Genomic DNA, 21,513 nt, shown 5'->3' with positions numbered 1-21,513 from the left:
CATTTTTGGGTTAACTATTTATATCTTCTTTTGTCTCCGCATTTGAAATCAGATCCCAAATATTGTTTCTTTCTCTAAGGCTATAAACATGTCTGTTACATTACAGCTGAAATGTCTCTTCTGTGTGCTTTTGTAAAATGTTTAAAACCGTCAGAGTCACTTTAGAACACCTTCGTGAATTCTGGAAAGATTTCAAGACATTCCAAGGTTTGGCGGCTTCGTTTCACACCTCTCTGCCGTTCATGGCTCGGACAGCAGCGCAGATCTATCAGTCAACCTCTGTGACTCATCAGTACACACAGAAAGAACAGACAAGCTGCTCAAGCAAGCATGTCAACACATTATATCAAATTCATGGATTCAAATATTATAAATTTTGTACAGAACTAAGGGTCAACGGTTGATTTAATGGCATCAGATGAAACACATTAAGTGCTCAGTTCTCTATATATTCATCTTTTCTTCTGTCTCTCCATCTCTCTTGCAGGCTCGTGCAAGCCTAAAACACTCATTTATCTAGAGACTGAGAGTTATGGCTGATTCTACGGTGCCAGGACAGGTGTGTGTGTCTGATTCACCACAGCATCAAACTTTTTGGTTCTGTGGGGGAGATTTTTCTCCTTAAGAATTATTGGTGGTTTAGATTAAATTCCAAAAACACAAACGCTTAATAAAACTAATTAAAGTTTAGAAAACTGATGGCACAAGAACATGTCTAAGGCTGGTGATTACATGTTGTCTAGAAAGTATGGCTCTGTAAATGTTCTCTGTAAACTTTATAATAATTATAATCAAGGTACAAGGACAGTAAAGTTGAATTTGCATTTTCCCGGAAAAAAACGATTAACTATGATTATTTACTATTGACTATGACTTTTGCCTCAATAAATTGCTGCTTATCAAGTTAGTAAGGTAGTTGCTAAGGTTAGGTATTATATAATAACTATGTCTTTAAGAGACCCTAAAATAGATATCAATATTATTTCTTGGAAAACACTTTAGTATATGGACCAATTTTCACTATTAACTAGATGCTTATTAGCATGCCTATTATTACTGGCTGTCCATATTGTTCATCCCCAATCCTACCCAATGTCTAAACTAAACTAAATTATGAGTTTACTGAGGCAAACGTCATTATCAGTGGTTTGTTAATAGTGAGAATTTGACCTTAAAATAAAGTGTGACCATTGCTTGTGTTTTTGCTAACTTAAACTAAAGTTGCTAAATGTATGAATGTAAATACAGACGAGTGCGTCCCATGTGTTAAGGGGAAAGCTCTTGACAGGACACGAGAGTGAACAGAGGCTCGGGTCATCTATGTCCGACAGCTGGAATTTGTCACATAAATCATAGTGACAGGCAGACATGTTGTGTTTGTTATGTGGTGAAATCAGTCTACTTTTATTCTAAGACATTCTGCTTGTAAGACATCACTGTCATTGAGGTCAGGAAGCAGACTGAAACGTGCATTAGCTTGAGTCTGCGTGATCACATTCAGATGGAGAAGCTTCTAATTGCTCGACTAAAGCATCGCGTCCATGTGTTTCAGATCCTGCGTGAAGACAAAAGTTTTTGTGTGCTTCACCGCAACTACAGCAAAATTAAGCCCAGATCTAGCATCAAGGGCATCTGCAGTCTTCGCCCCTTCCTCACTGAATCTACAGCTATTCCCCCTCATTTGTCTTCATTATTAATTCTCTCCTCTCTTTTCTCGAGTTACCACTTTGTAAGCGTATTTCAAGAACCGAGACTGGCTGTGAAACCCTTTTTTGATGAACCGCCTGACAGCACAAACCCGAGGCATATATTTGCCATCTGGACCAAACACATCACTATATACAATATACTGTTCATGTGTGTTCACTAAACTGCAAACTAGCGATTTATCTCTATGCAGCTTTTCAGTTGTAATTGGTCAAAACAACATTCACTGGCCTGCACTGAAACAAAGACTTTTGAGTTCAGTCTCATTCGCCTTCTTCCCAGAATGCAGTGAAATGGAATATTTAAAATATTTATATGGTTGCATTGCTTAATCAATTACCAACATTAGATTTAGGTGTAATGAACTACTCATATACAATTTTGATGTTTTAAAAATGAATTTTCTATATGTATATAAATATTGCAACCTGGTCTTATAAAAAAATGCACCTCTGTCTTATATAAATATTTCCTAAACCAAATCCAACCCTAAACCTAGCTGATAGTGTTAACAAATGTGAAGCAGATATAAAAATTCATTTTTTGATGCCGTCTCATCTTCCTTTTACACAGATTTAAACTGTTGTGTCAAACTGTAGTCACCAGCAAAGCAAACCAGTCAAAGCAAGTCAACATTTTAGCATTTAATCGGTAAAATAAATACTCTTTTGTACTATGTAATGAAACAAATCTAGACTTTAAGATAAAGCCTGACGTTAGTGCCTTGTGCATGGATGCTAAACCTGCCTCAAAACACCCGATTGCATCTCTCATGGTATCTTGTCACCCAAATATGTTCTGAAATAAAGCCCTCACTGCATTGCTTCATGACTACTTCATTGTGTCTGTCTACATCTCTGACCACAACTCACAAACAGACTGGAGAACCAGCTCATGAACAGTCAGCCTCAGTGGCCTTCAGGCTGTTCTCTCCATCATCACAAAATGACAAATGTGGCATATTTATTCAACCTTTTATGACTGAAAACAAATGACTGTCTTTTCAACATGCAGTTAGGATGGGGTGTCTTGAGACCTGTGTGCAGCATCTAGCTCTTTTTGAACTCAAAAAGGGTAAAAGGTAAAAATACCAACTGAAGCAGTTAGGCAGGCTTAGTTCCGATCTGTTACAGGCTAACAGGCTATCACAATAAACCAGTAAATAACCAAAGAACAGTTTCAGAAAAAACTATCCATGGGCTAAAACGCAGCTTGTCACGGTAATGGAACTAAACAAACAATGTGTTTGCCGTAAGCACCTGTGTTTACCTGTGTTTATGAATGCGTTACACAAGACGTCCCTGTTTAGGGATCCTAGTTTAGTTTTCCACCGGAGTTCTGCTGCATGCTTCACACTAATTAGATGTGGGTGGATTGGGTTTAGAGGCTTACAGGCAGTGGTGGAGCTTGCCATTTTGGTATGTGAGAAAGCCTGTTAGTTTCAATCAATAGAATTTGAAAAATGCCAAAATCAACCAGCTGCAAAGAAGAAATGGCCTAAAACAGTTCAGAGTACATGAATCTAACAAGTAGCTATTTTAAATATAATAAAGTATATCACCTATCTATCTATCTATCTATCTATCTATCTATCTATCTATCTATCTATCTATCTATCTATTTTTGATAATTATTGATTTCAGTATAAGTTTGTTGTACTTTGCTTATTTATAGATATACATTATGTTTTTGACATCAAGCTTTCACAAACATAGGGGAGGTGGAAGTATTAAGGAACAGAAAGTATAGCAAGTTTTGCTAGTGTTGCCACAGTAACATGTCGGTCATATCCACAAACCGGATCTAATGAACAATAATTACGGGTAATTACTAAACCATATAAACCAATTCATCAACATCCATCACAGCCAAACACTGTGTGTGTCTGTGAGAGAGAAAGAGAGGGACTGGTAACTCTTTCTCCGCTTCTTGTGGTTTGGCCATTATGTGGCCAGTGCAACACAGCTTCCCTATTTAAAATTTCCATCTACAACAGCAAATAACAACAAGTTTCGTGTTGTGTGTGGATACTGCCTTCATTCACCCCTCATTCTCACGTGAAAAAGACACACGTTTACTGTGCTGGGAGTTGCATTTCCCTTGCACTGTCAAGGTTGTCTCTATTCTCACACTTTTCGTAATCATGCAATAACACTCAGATACATGTAAATTGAAATATACTTTGTGTGCACTACTGGAAGTAATCACAGACGTAGAAAAACACAAAGGACTGGACAGAAATAAGAAAACGCCACTACTGCTTCCATGGATAATTATAAGCCACCTTCAAAACCAGGGCATATTGATCTTCTGGCAAGAGTCAAACAAGTAAAAACCCCAAGAGTACAGACCAAGGGAGTTTGATGGTTAGCGTTAAACACTACTGAGGCTTTCAAGGAAACCAGTGCTGGTCTTATTCTGAAAAGTAAGAGCTTTCTGACAAGAAACATTTGGTTTCCACTACAAAAATACATATATAACAGCATAGACAGTGCAGAAGTAGCGATTTATACAGAAATTACAATTACAGAAATCGTTATGAAGTTTGTGATGTTTTAAATATGACATTATAACTAAAACGTGAAATGATTTATGAAAATGTAAGGTAGAAATAAAATACTGAATTTGTTCTGAAAAAAGAAGTGGTTTTCAAACAAGGAACAGCTGGAGTGCTCTATAAATATTTTATACTATTTCAGAAATGAAGGTACAAAAGCTGTCACTGGGGCGGTACCTTTTTGAACCTACATGTTTGTACCTAAAGGGTCTATTTTGGTACCTTAAAGGTACATATTAGTGCTATTTAAACCTAATAGGTACCTAATAAATACTTGAAAAGGTCCTGCTCCAGGACAGCTTTTGAGAGTGTATCCTCATTCACAGAGCAGAAGGGATATACAGGGCGGCAAATTAAAATTAATAATGTTATGATTATTAATTTTTACATTTTGACTACAGAAACATGAAATTAATAATATAGGTTCTTGAATCTAATTGGCTGAGAACCATTTTCAGATGTGCAAAATTCTAGTGATAGCAGAAAAAAATTTCACCATTTGTATCACTCTGCTTGCTGTATTTCTGACAGCGAGTGTCATGGAAGAAAATAATACCTGATTCCTAATACTGTGTTGTTGCCACAACTGTGTGTTTTTTAGTGTTAGTTGCTCATGAGTCACTTATTTGTTCTGAACAGTTCAACAGTATTGGAACCTTTTTAACAATGGCCATCCTTTCACACCGAGGACACCTGAGGGACTTATATGCAACTATTACAGAAGGTTCAAACACTCACTTATGCTTCAGAAGGAAGAAACTTGCATGGGAGTGAAAACTTTTTGAATTTGAAGATCAGGGTAAATTTTTATTTAATTAATTTTATTCATTTAACTTATTCTGAAGGGCAGCACTAAATGAAAGAAATATAATATTAATAAGAAAAATATACACATCTCCATTCTGTTTAAAAGTTTTCATCCCTGGCTCTTAATGCATTTTATTTATATCTTTATTCTCTTGGAGCATTAGTGAGAGTTTGAACATACCTTATATATTATATATATTTGACAAGAACCCAAAAAAATTCTATATAGTAGTAAAAACAGTGCAGAGATGATCATGTAGTAAAGTAAATAAATAATTGTCAAAGTTCAATTGTGAGATTGTTGTGGTTGGGTGTGTGTAAATTCTTTTTATCTCCTTCTGCATAATATGCCCCATATGCACTTCATGTATTGATTGGTGCTGGATAAATCAACTTTTTTTTTCTTCCTCCTGTGTTTCTTTTTCATTGCTCTCCTTTCATGCATGACGGCCTGAAATAATCCGATTTGGCTTCCACTGAACTTGGCATATCAAGAGACCTGAAATTCGACCGGGTCCTTTAGTGTATCTTTTGGAGGTGTTTTGAAAAAATATGCTTCATGTCACTGACATCAGTCCAGACGACACCTCAGAAACACAGGAAACAAAGTCTGGAGCCAGAATTAAACACTGACCGGCTTTGGGAGACAGTCTGAGAGAGTAGGGGTGGGTTGAAGGGGTCACACGCAATGTCTGACACTAAAAAACAAAGCATACAATGAAAGTTTAAATAGGAAAGACAACTTTGGAAACTTTCAGAACTATCCTATTGAGATAAATTAGAGTAAGTTCATGACAAATGCTGAAGTCTCTGAGCGCAATCACTGGTGTCATTTTGCGCCTGGTTACAATTGACATCCCAGGTCAGATGCTAAAGGTCAGAGGCCAGGAAGGGAACACAGGGAAGAAGATAGTAATGAAGAGAAGACCGCAAGAGATGCCCCAAATAGAAATACTGATAGATGCATCTGCAGCAGCTGAATTATGAAGTGCTTGTAAACATGCACACACACACACACACACAGAGAGATACCATGCCAGCAACCCACTGTATCCATGACATTTACCAGCCTGTGTCTGACAAATCTCCAAACACTGACACTGTATTTTAAACAGTATGAATAATTCATATGTTATTTGCCTTCTCTTAAATGTAGCACAGAAGCAGCATCTGAAGTTAAATATGTACCAGAAAAAGTTGCATTTATTACAATTAGAAAAAAGAAAAATATGTTACTAAATATTTAAATAATTTAAATATTCATTTTTGTAATTTTAGATTATATAAATGAATGTAAAGTGATTTCTTTAAGTGAATAAAATAATGGAATACTGAATTAAACATCTACTAAAACCACTACAAAATTATTTATTGCATTGCTCATCACACCATATTGCATTTATTTAGCCATTTAGTTTTTGGGATAACCTGACAAATTAACTTTATTTTCACTGATAAATGTGATAGTTCAAAGTTCAGTTGAACTTACCTGAGCTCTATGCTTCACTTGCTTCTTAAAGTATATCCAAAAATGGCAATTAAACGTGCAGATCTGGTCTGTTTGAAATGCTCACACACTTCCCTTTGAATGCCTACACAAGTCTGAGAGCTCCTTCAATCACTCACACATGTACACACTCTCTGCCACTGTGGGTAGAGCTGTGACCGAAGCACACATACAGCAGAAGAGAGAGAGAGAGAGAGAGAGAGAGAGAGAGAGAGAGAGAGAGAGAGAGAGAGAGAGAGAGAGAGAGAGAGAGAGGGAGGGAGGGAGGGAGGGAGCAGGCAAGAGTATGAGGAGAAAGAGAAAGGCACTCTGTTACTGTGAATAAAGACTCAATGGCACTCTAACTCTTTGGCATACGTCCAGCCCACTCATTATTTTTCTCTTATTCTTTCTCATCAATCTCTAACGTTGCTGTCAAACTCTGTATCTCCTCAAATTAACATTCCCATGTAACAGGAACTGTTTGACTCCGGTCTGCCATTTGAATTGGTCTTGAACTGAATTCAGCCTCTAGGGGTGAATGGAGGACATCTCTTAAAATGGACAACATGCTGCGATCAGTGTTACATGCACAATATTTTCAAACCAAAATCCAAATCCAAAACTCCAAATCAAGACTTTATTTCAAAAAATTGTATTTTGGTTCTTCACAGCTATTCAATATTTCTGTGTACACTAAAACATTTTTTTTTTAATTATTTACTAAGGGAAATATTTTCACTGTCCTGTTATTGCTCTTGGCATTTATTGTGAGGCATTTTAATAAATTGGTTTTATTTTTTGCTTAAATCTAATTGAATATGTTTAAACCACTGCCTGTACCTTGTAATATGTATTGTACACTAACATTAAAAAGTTTAGCGTATTTAATTCATTTAACAAATCAAAAGTTTCAATTCGTCATGGTTTCCAAAAGCATTTAGGCAGCACATCTTGTCAGTTTTGTTCAACATCAATAATAAGAAATATTTTTTGTGCAGCAAATGAAACGCTTGCTGAAAAATCGTGTGACCCTAAAGACTGCAGCTTTGCCATCACGGGAATAAATTACATTTTAAAATGTTAAAATGTATTTTTTTATTTTGGTATGCAAGGCCCAGTGTATTCTGGGTATTATTCTAGAACTCTATTGTGCTTACACAATAGCCAAACACAGAAAAACAATTTCTTGCTGCTTCAGCTCCGCACTTGCCCATGCCAGCATGACCAGGTCACAGTCCAACGGGCACCTTACCAACACTTTCTCATTGACACATTAACACAATGAAACTGGTTTGCAAACTGGTCTGCAAACATTGCTTACGCTCACTTTGACGTTTTGAATAAAAGAATAAACAAAAGAAAATATAAAATAGTGTAGTACTGTGTCAGTTGCATGGGATGCGTTTCAATAATCTTCAGGCCTAGACAGAAATAGCACGTTTTAGCTTTGGATAGAAGAGCTTGCTTAGCGCTGAACTAAAAACAGAGCTAACAGCACCTGGTCAAAGTCAAACAGATGGCTCTCACCTGTTTCATCTATGCATTCTAGGACAGTTAGAGACAAGATACATAAGCAGGCAGGTCATCTTATAACTAATAACCTTTTTTGGAACCGGCAGAGGCATGTTATATTTGCACAATAACACAATTGTGTTGTATACAGTACAGTTAATCCTTTATTTGGGGTGAGGTTTAAACGTGTTGTGGCATATTAAGATTGTAACATTTCGCAGACCTTCATGGAGAGTTAGCAACTCTCAGTCTTTCAGTCCATAAACAGGTGGAACATTTGGGTGGGGTATTTATGGAGCTTGTTGCACAGAGCTCAGAAAGTACACATACCCCCAGAAACACACACACACACACACACACACGCACGAAGACACACACTCATATCTGTGCATCAAAGCGTTCGCAAACCAGCACACAGTACAGAATGATGCACAGGCACACCCACACCCACTTTTATTAGAAAGAAGTCTAGCATTAAAAAGTGTGGTTGCATGATTACTTTCTCCTCTGCAAACACAACACATATACACACTCCACGTCCCACACCTCAACTATGTTTATTTATCTGACCAAGGAGGTGCTCGTGTTTCACGGCCAATCCTTTACAAACAAAAGTGTTACAAAAAGAAATAAGGAAACACACCAAAGTATGGATTCATCCTTTTTATAAAAAAAAATTTTTAAATAAGAAATAAAGCACAGTGTGAGATGTAGAAAGCTGAGAAATGATGCCTCTGCAAGCAGTGTATGGAAATAAGATTCAAAAAGATTCAAACTTTATAGTGATTTTTAGCACATGGCATGGCAAATGGATAAAAACAAAGCACAGTTCACCTTTGCACACACTAGATGCATGAAGTTGACTTTCCTATGAACACTTCACTTGCTGAAGGATTTTGAAGGCAGCATAAATGTATACTTTGACCTATGATATCTTCATTTCCATGACAGTTGAGCTAAAAATTAAAATAAATAAATTGCATTGGATGTTGTTTATGTGTAAATGTTTGTTTCCGTCAGCTTTTTATGAAGTAATGTAACTTCCCTTTAGTTATCATCAAGAATTTCTCTTTTTTTGTTGCAGATCAATAAATCAGTAAGCAGTCTCAGAAGTTTGTCCAAAATCATTATGGGAAGGTACCTTTCTGCACAAATTCCAAGCTGTCAGACGCAGTCATAAAGCGGTAATGGAAAATAAAGTCACATATGAGAAATAAAGTCACATCTGCAAGACAAAAGTCATGTTGAGATACAAAAAAAAAAAAATGGCAAAATATAATCACGCTGCAAGTTATGTTACGCAATTACTTTTTCTTTTGCTCTCAGGGCAGAAACAGGCTTTCATACCTAAGGGATGTTTTGACAGATTTAACTTACTTCTGGGAACAATTTTGTCCCCAAAGTAAACACAATAAAGCTCTGTGTGAACCAAGCCACCAAAAGAACAAAGAGAACCAAACCTCTGTTTACTTTCAATAAGCTCTGGATCTTCTGTGCATCCACTCACAAAAAGTATGACATAATTATTGTCTTTAGAGTGCAAAGACAGCACAGAAGGAGCAACTTTGTTTAATTTTTTATCAATTTGCATGACATGTGATATATAAAAATATTTTATGTGCCCAATGTTCACATAAAAATCCATAAAATCTATAAAATATTAGATTTTTTTTCAGTATTGCAAGGTATGTTTTTCCATCCATCTAGCTGTCATCCTTCAGCTCCAGAGGTTCTCCGAAGTTCATCTGAGTCTCGTCTCAAGATGCTTTACCAATCACCATAGCAAACTTTACATTTCCCCAAGAAAAGAACACCAATTAAAATGAACTTTAGTGCTGTCCGGATGCACTAAGATGCTTAAGCAAACACTCTAACATAGTTATCTAAATAAACAAACCGTTAATCTGACAAATGAATCCAAACATAAGGATTAATGATGAATAACATCTATTAAGTGAAGTCAGTGATGGTGAAATACATACACAACATTGAGAAAGGCAAAGACTGTGTTTAAAGACCAGCACTGAAGTACAGATTAAATGTACAAAAGGTTTCTCTGGATTTTGAACTTGGTAGAAAGGTTCTTTTGTGTTTCCCTTTGAGTTTATATAGCAGATACATTGTGTATTTTATACTGTAGTGTCCCTCCTAATTCTCCTGTCGTGTATTTATGCGTTGCGCACACAGAACGTCATCCTGCACTGGGTTGAAATATGGATTTCATTTGTTTGTAAATCAAAAGCTGAAGAAAACAATAAACCTAGATCAACTGCAGAGACACGGTCACAAACTCTCACTGACATCTGCCTCAAACTCACATTCATTTCATCTGGCTTTTGAAAAAGCTCGAGCTTCCAACAAACACAAATCAATGCATGCCCAAAGGCACGAACGAGCTACAAAGTTGACGTGCTCTCCAATTTACAGTACACAGTCAATGTACAAATTATACAGATCCAAATCTGGTGGAGGTCTTCTAACGGCTGTTAAACAGACCCGTTCAAGGACAGAGACACGACTGATGTCATTTCTTCTTGCTGGAAGCCCTTTCTGGCTTTGTTTTGCCTCATTTTGCTTCTGGACATCTGTTGAACTGTATCTGTTAAACGGTTCAGAGCTTTCCAGAACATTCTCTAACCTAATGTGAGTCTTTACATCATGTTCACAAATATGTAACATAAGTTTGAGTCTTTCTCAGGCTCCAGAAGGAGTTCGCTATGAATTAAATATAAAGTCGCGCCGCAAGACACAAAGCCACACTGAGAGATATAATGTCAAACTCTGAGATATGAAATCATACTGCAAAATTAAGTCACACAATGCAACATGAAGTCAAAACGAGTAGTAGAAGGTCACGCTGTAAGATATAAGGTTAAAAATTATGATTCCAGATACAATGTCACTCTGCAAAAGATATAAAGAAGCACTGCATCACATCATTGTGATGATTGAGGTAACATTCACTAAAAAAAATTATTAAATATTTTAGCTCAGTAGTTACAGTTTATTTTAGCTAAACTAAAAAAAAAAAGTCAACTTGAAAGTTAGTCAACTAAATTTTTCATTTAAATTTAGCCAAAATAAATTTATTACAAGCACTTACCTTAAAGAAATTTAGTACAATCCATTAATTATATTTTTTCTGTGTTGAATGTCCAAAAAAATTTAATAATGCTTGGTAAAAAATGACTTTAAAGGTAAAAAAAGGTAAAAAATGCTATGGTAAAATCCTGTTAATGGTAAATTACTGTAAAATGTACAGGTAAAACCGTAAACTGTCATTCGCAGAATTCCATGTATTGCATTTCAAATTGAGTTTGAATTTGATGTTTTTTTCTTTTAAATAACTATGCTTCTTCTTAGTTTTTTACTTACCAGTTATGTATATTACGGTTTTATGTTACACGTAATGTTGTAAAATAGCTGCCGAAATGTTACAGAATGAGAAGATATTAGAAGATATTCTCAACTGTTTTTCTCCATACAATGAGAGTCAATGGGGTTTTAACAACAATGAACCCCACTGACTTTTATTGTGTGAACAAAAAAATATTTATTCTTTGTGGTCCAAATGCTCAGACAAACTGGGTTTAAAGCTTAGTTTCTGGTTTGTGTTGGACTTGTCTCGTAAACTGCTAAAACCATCAGTGATATTCACCAGCATACGTGGCACTCCACATTTAAATCAACTTAATATTTAATGGCCTTTCTTCAAAAGACATACTCGGGTTTATATTAGATCACATATCGTACTTTAAAAACAGCTCAGTTTCATGAATGAGCAAAAGCACAATCATCTACAGTTACACTATTAAACATGACACTATTCAATGTGAAATGGAAAAATTTTCACATTGATAAATGCCAAAATACATTAATCTTCATGTACACGCTCGATGACTTCAGCTGTCATAATCGGACCACTGCCAGCACAGACTCTTTCTGTATTTGCACGTGCAACTGTGGCCTACTTTTGACTCCAGTAAGTTCCTGCACAGTGAGCGAAGGCATTATATAAGTGAATGATTCAGCTGACCCCGACCCTTGCCTCCCTCGAAGCAGACGTTTATAGAGTAATATCACAAGGGTCAGTTTAACAGGCGAAACCGAATGCTCGGAGACACCATTCCCCGAGACTGTGACATCATCACCAGATCTCCGGCGCCTCACGGTCGAACTCCACAGAACCGAAGAGATGGACCGAGATGAGAAAGAGGATTAGAAGAGGAAAGAGACAGAGGGGAGGAATTATGAGCAGCGCGGAAAGAATTTTCTTAAGGGACAGTTAAAACAAGAAAGAGACGGATGGGGACGTGATAAGAGCGTGCGATAAAGAGAAAAAATAGGAAAGAAAGACGAATGAGTGCGGTGATAGGCTACACAGATTTATACAAAGAGATTAAAGAGAGAACGAGAGAGAGAGAAATGACCAGATGTGGAGTTGGACAGATGAAGAGGTCTGCGTCTTTTGACAGTTTAATAGGCAGACTGTAATCCTGTCACAATCTGCAGGGTAACATATTCTGTTCAATTATTTCTGCATGACCTGGAGACATATAAGCACAGTTTCATGAACTAATTTCCATATACACAATCTCTAACACAGGGGTTTTCCAACTTTTTGATTCCTCGGACCCCCAAATGTGACGAGTAATAACGTAAGTATTAATATGTATATCACAGAAACAATATAAGGATATACTGTAACATACACTGTAACATATAGTCAAGTCCAATAAAAATTGGACAGTCAGTCCAATAAAATATTTGATTACCAACTTTATCTTTTTTTTTGCATTCTTTTTAATTTTATATATATATATATATATATATATATATATATATTTTTTTTTTTTTTTTTTTTTTTCTGACAGTGACACTCTTCAGTTTTCATCAAGGGAGGATCTCTAATGCCATGACTAACTCACACAAGTGCTCTTGCATGTTAATAAGAAAACCCAAAAGATTTTGAACCCCATAACACCTGTATTTACGGCTTACCACTTGTGATCGGATCACAGATACAGATGTTAATACCAGGTGTAAGCAGGGTCATTCATTCAGACACCCACGTACACTTGCGTGCATACACATGCACACACAAACACGTACACACATACAATAAACCAGTCATAAAAACAAACATCTGCTTTTCACACCAACGAATCTCAATGCAAAGTCATAATACAATTATACCACAAACGCAAACTATTTCAGATACCAGAGATACTGTATAAGCTACGTAATTGATAGCAGGTTAAGGTTCAAAGGCTGTCAGTCTCTTGGCCCAAACTCAAGAATTCAGGCACATTCAGGCCTAACAGCCATATCAAGCCCTGAATCACGGTACAGCCCATGAATCCACCTGACATACTGCTACCAAAGCGTGTGCGCACATCTTTATTCCATACATGGTAGGGTCCACATGCCCTGACCGTCAGGCAAGATAACGCAGAATATTTTCGGACGTCAGTGTGCGTATGCGTGCTCTAGCAAACAGACTTTAGCATGCCAAAGTGACAGAGTCCCTGTTAACACCACCCTGTTCCTTACGTCGTCCCTGCGAGTGTGCGCTTGACTGAGAAGTAAGCAAGTGTGTGAAGTTAGCTGACAAGTGCGTGCTGTTTCGCGCAGCTCTGTGAGTGTGGATCCTTTGGTGTCTCGTTATCGTGACCTGTGTCCTCTCCCCACGTCTTTGGCTCATTTACACCAGCAGCTTTGCGCTCCTCTGCAGCTCTTTGGATATTGCTGTTTTATCAGGACTGTCCCCGTGACATCACTGCTGTCATCATTATCGTGCAGCATTCTGGCCGCGGTATCGACTCTTATCACTTCTGCACACAAGGGGCTGATTTTGCCTGTCAGCTTACAGGCTTTTATTGCTCTAACTATCAGCAGGAAATTGTTCTCACAGGGGAAAGAAAGCGAGAGTAAAATGTACACTTGGTGATTACTTATTGACTATTTACTAGGGATGATAATTTAATGCGTTGTCGTAGCCTCGATATATTATAAAATATACTCAAAAAAAGAGCCAGATCTCAATAGTACGCCATTATTCAGTATATTGTTTTTTTTCTTGTAACTACAGCTAATGTGTACACACTTGCTGTCTTCTCAAATGAGCTGTCTTAAAATGATTGTTTGTGTTTGTGTTTGCATTTCTCTTTAATCAAGTGTTTTTTTTATTGTTTTTCAGTCCCAGGTGGCTGCTGTACACTGCACTCTCATCTTGGCATAAACAAAACACAACAGCACTTCATGGGAACGCTGTTGCTAAGGGTTACGTCATACAGTAATGGTAATCTCTCACTGTCTAAGTGCCCTGTGCCGAACGCAGACACTGAACTTCAGTGTATACCCGTCGCAGCGGGCTAAAGATCGCCACACACAAAAGACCGCTTAAGCTTTGTTTAAAATATATGATTGGATGGAGCTGCACCAGATGGAAGCCTTGTAAACACATACACAAAACATACGAACAAAGCAAGTTTATGTAAAAATAAACATGCACGGGAACAAAACATAAAACGAATAAAAGAAATTAAAGAGAGAGAAAAGGGATCTCTGCAGATGCTGAATATGGTCAATAAGATACTTAAAATAAAAGCTATTTTACCTGAAGTTTTTTCAACACATATTAAACCAACAATTCAAATATGAATTTGATACATTTCCTTTTTTTTGTCATTAACCTTAATAAACCACTACTTATGGAAAAACTGTGTTTTTAGTGCAGATTTAAGGGTTAGTCTATGGCAAAAATCTGTAATGTGGCAAATGACAGCTAGTACAGGTAAAACAGGAACATTGTAATACAGATAGAGTGATTTCAAACACATCACAGGGTTATTACAGAGTCAACGTTAAGTCATAATCATTTGGGATTTAGGCCAAAATTGAAGTCAGCATTTCCATTATGGAGACGCGTTGACACTCCTCGTTTAAAGCCTGAAGGTCTTGACAGCGATTAACTCACATAACACTCAGATACAGGGTCAGAGGTCAGTACTAAAGGGGTATGAGAGAAGATCTTTTATCACTGACTCATTTCTGATCCATATGTTTCAAATGCATCACACAAACCCACTTGAATCACCCTCTCAGTTTTAGGCTCATGTTTATGGGATGACATCATAATTACAAGCTACCGCGAACCAAACAAGAGCAGGTATGAAACCTGACAGAGATTCCCACAGATACAGCGATTTTATAATAAGTATGAAGCAGAATCATTTCTTTATATATATATATAGTGTTAAATGTATACATGGTGTTAAATTATAATTACAGCTTTTTCTTGTTTATCAAACATCTTACCACAGTGTTTCTCGATTTCAGGCCAAAATGAAGCTCTGCACTCATCACACACAGGCCCTCAAAAACACACACACACTACAACATGGTTGTACACACTGGTGCAATAAATTCAAAACAATAATTCCATAACTGGTAAGTTATGTTGCTTGTGGTTTTTTCCCTCAAAAACCTTTTCACATGGACATAAAATCCTCTCGCATGTCCTTGTGTCATTGTTCACATCAAGATAGTCAAAATGTTAAGTCATGTTGTCATTATAACTAGTATTTGTGAAAACATCAATAGTATTTATAGCTGAGGCAAATGGGTGTGCTTTTTGAAAAACAGAATCAAGTTTTAGTTCAAAAACCTGGTTACAGTGTTTTAGAGATCGAGAAAAAACTATAAGTTAATGATATTGATAATGACATTGTGTAAATTTCCAAAATTTCCTATAAATATATCAAAATTATTTGTTTAGTAATATGCATTGCTAAGAACTCCGTTTGGATGATTTTCTCAATATTTAGATTTTTTTTTTCTCTTGTATCTCAGCCAAGTATTGTCATGTCCTAACAATCCAGACATCAATAGAAAGCTTTCAGTCTCAATTTCACAGAAAAATCTGACATTTATGACTGGTTTTGTTCATAAGTAGGGGGTTTGTTCAAGTGCCTTATGCTCATCACGGCTGTATTTATTTGATCGAAAATATAGTAAAAATAGTGTTATAGTGCTGTTTAATATTTTTGTGGAAAAAAAATTGTTTTTTTCAAAGATTCATTTTTTTTAGGATTTTTTGATCCATAGGGAACAGCTATAATTTGCAATATATATATATATATATATATATATATATATATATATATATATATATATATATATATATATATATATAACCGCTATGAGTGTGTCTTTTAGTATTTTAGCATCAAGTACTGCTTGGTCTGTTAACACCAAAGCAAAGCCTGCATGTTTGAGTGCAGCACAGTGACACACTTGTGGTTCTTCTAGCTGCCAGCCAAAATGTTTCCGAGCAAGAATTCCTCACTCTCAACCTTCTTTCCCAAGCAATATTCTTCCTTACATATCCACGCTTCTCCATCTCTCTCCTCCCTTCGCTCTTTTTCGGCCCCTCTTAAATTCCAGCTCTAGTCGGAAAAAGCTCTATTTGCATGACAAGTCCTCTTGTGGTTCATTCCAAGAATGTTGGCACAGGGAAAAAACATCCTTATTCACTCTTATTTTGTCTCTTTTCTTCCTTCTCTCCCTCTAGCTCCTGCTTATGTTCCTTTCTCCGTGTAACAGAACATGCATCAATGATCCTTCACCTCAGGTATGTTCTGATGCACTTCCTTTTGAGGAATTTTCCTACTGTGGCCGATTAAGCCTGGACATTTCATACAAATAAACACGCCAGTAATGCATTGCTATACTGTTCTGTCCCATTAGCATTGGAAGAAACAATGTAAGCAAGGAGAGTACCAGTTGTTCGTGGTTTAACGACACAATTAAAAGGCTCTTCAAACAGAGTAAGCAACCATTCAAAAGCCTGGGGTCAGTAAGACTTTATTTTAAGAAAGGAATACTTTTATTTCATATAAATGCTGCTCCTTTGATCTTTCTAGAATCTTGGAAAAACAAACAGCAGCACAACTGTTTTCAACATTGATAATCATAAGAAATGTTTTTTGAAAATTCTACTTTGCCAACACTTTAATATATATATATATATATATATATATATATATATATATATATATATATATATATATATATATATATCAATCATTGGATAATTGTAGCCTTGGCGAGCATAAGTGGCTTATTTAAGAAATGTTTAAAAAAAAATATTACAGATACCAAATATCCCTTATAACAAGAATTAATTCACTTATACTGAAAGCGAAAATAAATAAATACACAAATAAATAATGAAAGATATATATTTTCATTCTACTGCTAAAAGCATACAACAGCAACAAGTGTTAAAATGCCTATAGAAAATGTTATACAACTGAGCAGAAAGGAAACAGAATAACACTGAGGTATTAAAGAAACCAGACGAATCAACAGATGAGATGATGTTTCTGTTTAAAAGTTTAAATGTAGAGCTTTCGTATTCATTTACAGTCTTTCTCTTGGGGATGGGGTGAAGGGGGAAATGCTGGCACGGAAACCCGAGCTTGTTATTGAGAAACAACTGCAAGGGGCATTTTTAGAAGTACGAGGGAGGATCTCCTGCTAAGATCTAGCAACCTCATCAAAGAACATGCCCAAGGGAAACAAGTGATAAAATGCGAAAGAGCCATTAACCGGAGAAGTAATGAACACACACACATGCTTACACACTCATTGTGAAGCTGCTCCCATGGGTGAACATAACTTCCACATCACTTTGTTTCCAATTAGTTTTATTATAATGAGAACCTCGTTCTCCTGCTGTGTGCGTATATACATGTGTGTGTGTGCGACTCGTGGTGTTTATTATATCCTGTGTTTGTTTACCCTCTCCACAAAAATGTCCTGCAATAATGGTCTTAAAAAAAAAAAAAATCAAGGTGTGGAGCGTAAACATGCTCACAAACAAGTGATATTTTATTTGTTATCGTCAGATACGCACGCCACCTCGGCTGATAACATTAAATCTCAGTGTTGACATCCTGCAATACATGAAGATATGCCTGGCAACGTTTATGATCCATCGCAAAAGATAGTGTTAAACAACAGTTTAGTTAACAGGAATGACAAATGAAGCCATGCACACCATTGACAATAACCCAGACTCAAAGTTTCAGACATTCGTGAAAACAGAATGCACTGTATTTATAATTTTACATTTAAAAATAGAAATTATTTAAATGAACATGAATAAATTGACCTATACTAACTTACGCATTTGTATGGTTTTTAGTTGGCAAGATATTTGATGAACTGATTATATAAAGTGATATTAATAGTGTATGTCTATTGTTCTTTTTTGAGTTGAGTGTTTTATATTTTTTCTATAGTTTACTGAATATGCTGTTTTGTGTGAATTTACATTCTTTCCACAACTAAGATATCTAGGAAAAGCAACGTACCATTTTTTCGGAGCTTAAATGTCCACCCAAGGAGAGTAATCGCTGTGATCATCCACATCAATAATTAAACGGGTAAATGAAAAATGAGATGAAAATGAAGAATGAAGTCCTAATATGATTATAAATACCAAAGAGATTGTGTAACCTCTCATATGACTGTACTGCCTTAAAGACAATACTGAGGAACAGATGTGAAATTCTGTGGAGGACACACACACACACACACACACACACACAAAACAACTGAAAGAATCCCCTAAATGTGCAAAGATAAAGGCTTTATGACACATGTGTGGATTCTCACCTGCACATGCAAATAAACAAACTCACATGCTTTTCTCTGAGATCTCTCTGGGTTTCATTCCTTACATGCATAAATCTATAGAGACACCTCTATAAGCCTGGGCACTATTTACCTCTCTGCCAAAGCCTGTGTTTATCTAACACCTTGCCTCTCCACACCTGCAAGCGATTGGGGATAATGGTTTGAATGAAAGAATGTGAAGGAGGAAGATACACTCCTCTCTGCCAGAGATAATGTCACCCGCTCACTATCCTGGTCAGGAAGGATCGCTAAAAGACAAGTCAAGCAAGCACTCAACCATACCGAGTTCCCATGAAGGTTAATTTCACACAACTATCAGACTTGAAGTTGAAAAATCAAGTGTGTTCTGAAGGAACTTTTAAGAACCTATAGGTCTATGCTGCACTGTACATTGTTTATCTTTACTGTCACAAAAAAAGAGAAAGCTTTATGCTTGAGTCAGTCATGGATCAGCTATGTTTCACGGTAAAAGATGAAGGTCTAATGCACAACATTAGTTCCCTGACTCAAAATGTTGTCAGCCAGCTCTGATGTACTTGACACAAGCCGATGATGTCATTTACAGGTTCAATAGACGCAAAAAAGTAACTGGCGCTGTTTCGTCACACATGATTTAATTACAAAAGAGTGCGTGAGAATGTCTTCACACCCATGACTGTGTGAAAAAAAAAATGAATGATGCACATAAAACTCGCATTTGATGTCTGGATCAACCAGAAGACGCTATATGGTGATTATTAAAGTAATATAATACGGCATTCTGTGTCACAGTATTGTTGTAAGTATATTATCAGGTTATATAGATACACGCAAAGCAATGGAATTGTGAGATCATAGAGATGGACCAGACACAAAGACTATCACAACACTATGTTCCCTTCAACTCCTCATGGACGACAACAATTTTTTCTTTATCAGTATTCTAGTATTCTTGACCAGTACAGAAAAATCCCTAAAATAAGATAAAATGCGTAAGCATACATTTTATGAAATTTTAGCTTCTCAGGTAAACTGATATTTGTTTAAAATATGTTTACTGAAAAACAAGGCAATTTAAAATACATTTAACTATAGTTCAGATCTATTAACATATTTACTGGCATATTGCTGGAGCATTACTCCAAAATTATATTTAGAGTTACTCACTACTTATGCTCAAAGCACATTTCTTAATATTAAGCCTAAAATGTGTTTTAATGTCACTTTTTATAAGGAATGTATGATTTCTGAATATTGATATTTAAAATCTACCTGAAGTATTCTCGCAGTAATTCCACTTCAATCAAATATACAATATCTTTAGTTGGACTTCAGCACTACTTCTACTCAATTAAAGTACATTTGTTTTGTTTTTTTTATGTCCAGTTTAGCAGATTTTAAGTACACCAGTTTAGTATACAAATAGTACAATACATTTTTTTTTTTTAATATTGGCATATTATCATAAATTTGGAAATGTCTCACATTTCTTATAGTGCAGGTAAACTTAAGTGTGTGAAAACAAACAATAACTACAAAGATAACTAAGGGTGAAGCCATCACTATCCACACCAACATACAATAACGTTTTGTTTATTAAAAATGTTATCATTGATCAACTGCATATATCATTCCTATGTGTTGTTACTGTTATAGCGATGTGAACTTCATTCTTCACATAGAATGATACAGATCGATTTATCTACAACGAACAGGCTTTTAGTATTTGTTTTCAGGGAAATTTAAGTCTCCCTTATATTTCCAAAAACCTCACACTGCTCTTTCTACCTCCTGCCCATGCAAACTATGAAAAACACGTCTCAGTAAATATAACCCTGGGTTATGTAACACCTGTATGTAATCACTATAGTATTTATACCATGGTCTCTGTAGTGTCTGCTATGAAGTTAGTAAATAAACTATATCTTGTCTTGCGAAATCTGACTCGAACCTGAGATGCAACACTTCCACCTAGAGGCCAAAACCACACCGTCAGTCAATCTTAAATAAATGACAGGTCACATGCTATATCTCCATGTGGAGCTATTCTGTGTGCGCTCTCTCTCTTTCCAACACCTACATATTCCCTAAGAAGGTGTAGAAAGGTGGAGAAAGTAAAGCCATATGGAAAGTGTCAAGTCATGGCATGGATAGCATTCCAGAGCCTGGCTCCTCCGTGCCGGCCGGAGGCCTATTTATATTGACAGGATGAGGCCCGGTTGCAGTGGCAGAGGGAGAAGGATGAGGCTTTGCATTTCCAGTGTGCAACCACCACGTCCGTGGAGTCCAAGTGAGTGTCCATCCCCTTTCATTATGCAACCCCACGTGGGAAGAAACCCCCGTTTACTGTTGCCCCTCTCCAGCTCAACATCAAACCTCCTGTTGCTGGGTTGGAAAACAGTGTGTGTTGTACAGATCAGACCACGCAGAGCCCTGTGTTTATGCACTCAAACTAACAGAACATTAAACATCTGAAGCCATGCAGGCTATAAACCTCAAAATACTTGACTTGAAGATTTGACCCTGCTTTTACACTGGGCTAAATTATTGCTATACTTTTTCTCTCGGTTCCTCGTCATTTCTATAATAACAACTGGTAAGAGCAGGCTAAACTGACTTCCCAAGCTGATCCAGACTGGTTTGTTCTGGTTAGAGCTGGGTTAACGCTAGCGAACTTTGCAAAACTAAAACCAATTTCATGGCACTTGTCATCAACGCATAATCAAATTAACATTTAATACAGCATTTGCTTTAC

General features: G+C 36.5%; 1 protein-coding gene across 7 annotated transcripts in view; it reads right to left on the bottom strand.

The window, feature by feature from the left end:
* The window catches only part of palld (palladin, cytoskeletal associated protein), a 74,964-nt gene that overhangs the window by 44,157 nt on the left and 9,294 nt on the right, over positions 1–21,513 (bottom strand). Inside the window, exon 1 of one of the 7 annotated variants that reach the window (XM_043219016.1) lies at positions 6,561–6,705. The exons of the other annotated variants lie outside the window; for them this stretch is intronic. The gene's annotated coding sequence lies outside the window, so the exon portion shown is untranslated. Of the gene's footprint in view, positions 1–6,560; positions 6,706–21,513 lie in introns of those variants that run through there. 7 annotated transcript variants of the gene reach the window in all.

This window comes from Puntigrus tetrazona, chromosome 20 (assembly GCF_018831695.1).
Source record: "Puntigrus tetrazona isolate hp1 chromosome 20, ASM1883169v1, whole genome shotgun sequence".
NCBI classification, from domain to species: Eukaryota; Metazoa; Chordata; class Actinopteri; order Cypriniformes; family Cyprinidae; genus Puntigrus; species Puntigrus tetrazona.
The sequence above is the reverse complement of the archived record's forward strand: the minus strand, read 5'-3'. Positions and strand labels throughout refer to the sequence as shown.